Raw genomic sequence first — 5,070 nt, forward strand, 5'->3', positions numbered from 1 at the left:
ATTATTGGTGGATGGGTATGAAAATAGATGTGGCCAAATTTGTTTCCAAATGCCTAACTTGTCAGCAAGTGAAGGAAGAGCACTAAGTACCCGCTGGGTTGTTACATCCACTTTCAGTACCAGAATGGAAATGGGAGAGAATAACAATGGATTTTGTGATGGGACTTTTAAGGACACAGAAGAGTCATGATGTAGTATGGGTCATTGTTGATAGACTGACCAAGTCTTCTAATTTTCTGTCGATTCAGATGGACTACTGTTTAGAAAGATTGACCAAGTTGTACATTGATGAGATTGTGAGACTACATGGAGTGCCAGTGTAACACCCCTATGTTCGGTAGTGCGTTTTATTGCTCCGGTGACCAATGTCTGTCCAAACAACTAGGATGCCTAGAACTAGATTTAAATATAATTGAGGAGACATAAAATAATGAAATACAAGAAAGGAAAATACAAGAAAATTAAAGGAAAAATAATAGCAATGAAATGTAACCAAGTTAAACGAGTCGAAAACCGTAGCGATGGGTGACCGCACTAAAAAGTTACGGCGAGGACTGTTGACTAGCCCTAGACTGCGGGGAACCCTGGAAAATATTTTTAAGACTTAAATAAATATCTATTAAAGTATAAATGTCATTAGAAATATCAAAGAAAAATTAATTAATCAGTACAAAGAAAAACGAGAAATCAAGAAAACGACAAAACTCAGTGTTATCGAAAAATCGGGAATACAACTCGAATAGGGGCATTGTGATCAATTGACACCTAGAGTTTCTTTTTAACCTAAATTTCCATTAAAAATAAATGATATTAAACTTTGAAAATTTCATAAAAAAAAAAATTAAATTGTGGTACATAATGTAAATAGTTGAAGAATGGTGACAAAATTGCAAAATTGGAAACTTTGAATTAATTAATACTTTAACCAAACTTAGTGCTCCACTAAGTGAAGTTAATGGACATATAATATAGTATATTGGGATAGAAAATCTGTCATCTTCAACCTCACAAACAAACTAGCCGAAAATCCTCCCAAGCTTTCATCCATGGCCACCCACTTCCCAAGCTCAAATCTCCATGATCAAGCCATGCTTTCCACAACTTGTCTTCATTAAAGTTTATCCCCACCTTGCAAGCAAGAATTTGATAGTAATTTCAAGAGGAATAGGTGAAGTTTGGTCAAGCTCACAAGGGGTAAGTATCCATTTCTTCAACTTTTCTTTGTTAAAGTTTGAGTGGGTGTTGAGATAAGTTGATATATGGAAGAAAAGTTGAAGTTTGGTAAGTTAGGGTGCTGCTCCATTTCGGCAGCTATAGAAGTTTAATATGTAACTTCTTTTCTTCATGTATTTGGTGATTTGGGGTGTTGATTTAAATGTTTAATTGTATTGAAGTTGAATTCCATGTATAAAATTTGAATGGCAAGCTTGAAAAGTGAAAATGAAAGTTGATGTGTATGTGTAAATTTTTGGCAGCCTCATGATGAAGATTGAAGTGTTTAAGTTCATAAAATGTTGTTGAAGGATTGTACAAAAAATGGCAGCATATATGTGTGTGGAATAGTAGTGATTAGGTATGTAAATTGATAATGGAAGTATGTGTAATAATTAGAAAGTTTATGTGTATATATTGTTAGGTTTGGACTTTATGAATTATAGCTGCATTTGGTGCATTATGAAATTGTTATATTCTATCCAAGTTGACCTATAATGTAAAGAATTGAATGGTTATGGTTAGTGCCAAATGCAGAATGGTATGGAGAAGTGAAGATGTGGTTGGTAAATATGTGTTTGATTTGGTGTTTAAGAAGCATGTAGAGGGAAGTGTGCAAATGAGCCTATAACCCTAAGTGTGTGACTCCAATTGGTATGAGGCCAATTGGAGGTGAAACTAGGCACAAAATGTGCCAACTTTCATGAAGAAAGCCTACCTAAATTCTATCTAGAAAGTGACTTGAAAAATAACCAAATCCAGATTAGTGACTTGAAAGCCTGAAAATTGACCATTTGGGCAGCAGTCAGTGTTTTGGCTATAACTCACTCAAAACAGGTCCAAATGACCTGAAATTTTTACCATGGTTAGATTAGAAAAAGATCTACAACTCTTATGGAGAGACCAAAACCCAGAAATGACCATGCACAAGTCAAAAGGCTTGCACAAATTCGGGTATAAAAACTGCCAGAACCAGAAATGACCTAAAAATGACCTAAAGTTGCCATTTTAGTGCAATCTGTCCAGCTTTAGTAAATTGACCATATCTTGGTCTATACAACTCAGAATGACCTGAAATTTTGCCCCGAGTGTAATAAGACATAGAGCTACAATTTTTCTTCTTAGACTAGAAGCTAAAAACCAAGAGAAGTAGGACTTTAAGCTAGACTAACCTAGCATACAAAAATTGAGAACTTGACATTTACATACAATGATGCTTGAAATAATTTGGCAATGAATGCCAACTTGTAAAAATGGTAAATTTCACTATATTGATAGCATATTGAAATGCAAAATGTGACATATTGGTAACATTAAACCTAATTCACCTAGAGTGCATCGAGGGTCAACATTATAGGTTGACTATAACAAATAATAGAATTAAATAAATTAATTATTAAACCTTATTGTTAGAAATAATTTAAATGAGTACTGAAACACTTCAAATTGTGTGTTTCAGTTAGCAAAGACTCAGGGAAGGGGAAGGAATCACTGAGTCAAGGCTAAGAGGTTACTCTTCAGAGGTTTGTACACAACAGTTATTTCTTTTGAATTTTCAATTGAAATAAATTATGACAATTTGTCTGTTATTGTTGTCGACACCATATTTTGGCCGATCCCCAGAATCAATAAATTTCGAAACTGATTCCCAGCACTAAGTCTCCCTTTGCCAGCCAATTACATTTCCGATCTCTCTTTGCCAGACAACCACATTTCTGATCTCTCACTCAAAAGGAATCGATTTAATACCAAGTCCCCGTACCATTTAAAGCCTCATCGATCTCTCAAACCAATAGTCAAGTCCCCTGATCAGTCAATTACATTCCCAATCTCTCTTGTCAAACGAAATCGAACCAACACTAGATCTTTATGTTACCAGTCTTATTACCGATCTCTCATTTTAAAAGTTTAGGAATAATCAAGTTAAGGTCCCAATCCGGTTTAATGATGATCCCGATCTTAAGTGCTCAAGCCAAATTTCCAATTTTAGTCAAGTCCCGTTTAGCGTTGGTTCCTTGCCGATCTCATGCTTATTGTGTTTTCCGACCTCTTACACTTAGATTAATAATCGCTTTTAGTTGTTTTAATATGCTCAGACAATCAAGAACTTAAGTAATTTAGAGATTTTTCGATCACATCCATTCATTGAACAAAAGGGGAATTTCATTTCATATTAAATTTGTACAAGTCATTCGATTGGGGGATCACCCCCAGCCTGATCTACATTCGGTTCGCCCTCTCTCTCACCTTCGGCCTCCTCCTCGCTTTCTTCTTCGTCTTAGGGAGCTAGGTCTACCATCCAAGTGAAGTCCTCCTCGGGATATCGCTTCCTGAGCTTGGCCAAGAGATCCTTATGAGCGATCACATAAGCACCGGCCTCCCTTGTTACCGCCTCTTCCTCTTTTGCTTTGAGCTCTTCAGTGAGGTGAGCAACTTCGCTAGCCCGGAGCGCCTGAATTTCCTTGGGAACACGATCTCGCTCGGCCAAAACATGAGCTTGCTTGGCCAGCTTGTCCTCATAGAACTTCATTTGCCCCTCAATTTGAGATATGTAGTCCTGAGCGGACGAAAGTTGGGATTGGAGAGAAGACACCTCATGACCCATCTTCTCGACCTCCTTACCCAGGCGATGAGCCTTCTCCCGGACCATGTGCTGGTTCACCAAGTACTCTACGTTCAGGCTCATAGATCTGGTCAAGATGTCATCAAGGTTATCCGAAGACAGCCTATCCCGATCTTCTCGAAGGCAGATGGAGGACGCCAAGACCTTAGCGAACCCGGGTTTTCTCAAACCGTGCGATTCTTCTCCAGTGAGTGGATCAAGACTTGGGCACCGCGAGAAAGGGACCTCACAGGAGGTTGGGAAGGACCCCCTTCCGCACTCGGAACGACTGGAGGAGGCGGAGGCGGCTCTTCTTGACGAGGAGGAGACCGAACCACTTCCATGACCGGAGGTCCAGAAGGTTGAGACGAGCCCTCTTGTATTTCCCCGGGCTCATGACCGGGCATTTGAAGCAGCTCGGTTCATCTCCCGTACCTTTCGGGAGATCTCTCTCTTCCACTTCTGGCTCTCCTTGGAGGCTTTGCCGCTTGCCATACCTGCACAGAGAAGAGGTCAGTGAGATCGCTAAGGTCCAAAGGTTTAAGAAAAAGAAAATACCCATGCCGAGGTCAGAAAGCTGAAGCCCCCGATCCTTTCCAGTGATCAATTCCATTGTCCAGTGATGTAGTTCGGCAGTCACTGCATCCAAACAAGAAAATTTCTCTCTGCTCGCCTGTTCTTTCAGCTCCATCACCATCAGGCCTTCCTCCCTATTCAAGACGAGACGCTTTGGAATTAAGGGGCCTTGGTGTAGCCAGCTACGAGGGAAACCCTCAAAGCCGTTCAGAATTTTGCTCCTTATAATGAAGAAGCGGTTCTTCCAATTCTTCAGGGAGGAGGGCAGATCGGTGAAAAGCCCGCAATGTGGCTTCGCCTGGAAGAACCAGTACTCGTCATCCTTTCGACGAGTTAATTTATGCAGTTCGGTGAACACCTTAGCCGTAGGACAGAATCCCTTAGCTCGACAGAGGCCTCAGAAGGCTACTAAGATCCGCCATGAGTTCGGGTGAACTTGGGCGATGCACACTTGATGAAATTTCAGAACTTCTTTGAAGAAGTCGTCTAGAGGGAACCATAGCCCAGCTTTTAACTGTTCTTCGTACACCATGATCATATCGTTCCCCTCAAAGAAGTGATCGGCTCGAAGATCGCCATGACACCGGATGAGTTCGAATGAATCAGGATAAATGTTGTATTCTTGGCTGAACGACTGCAGATCGGTCTCTTAAAGGACTGAGGGCAGTTCGTCCATGGGA

This window comes from Hevea brasiliensis, chromosome 5, assembly GCF_030052815.1.
Source record: "Hevea brasiliensis isolate MT/VB/25A 57/8 chromosome 5, ASM3005281v1, whole genome shotgun sequence".
In the NCBI taxonomy this organism is placed as follows: Eukaryota; Viridiplantae; Streptophyta; class Magnoliopsida; order Malpighiales; family Euphorbiaceae; genus Hevea; species Hevea brasiliensis.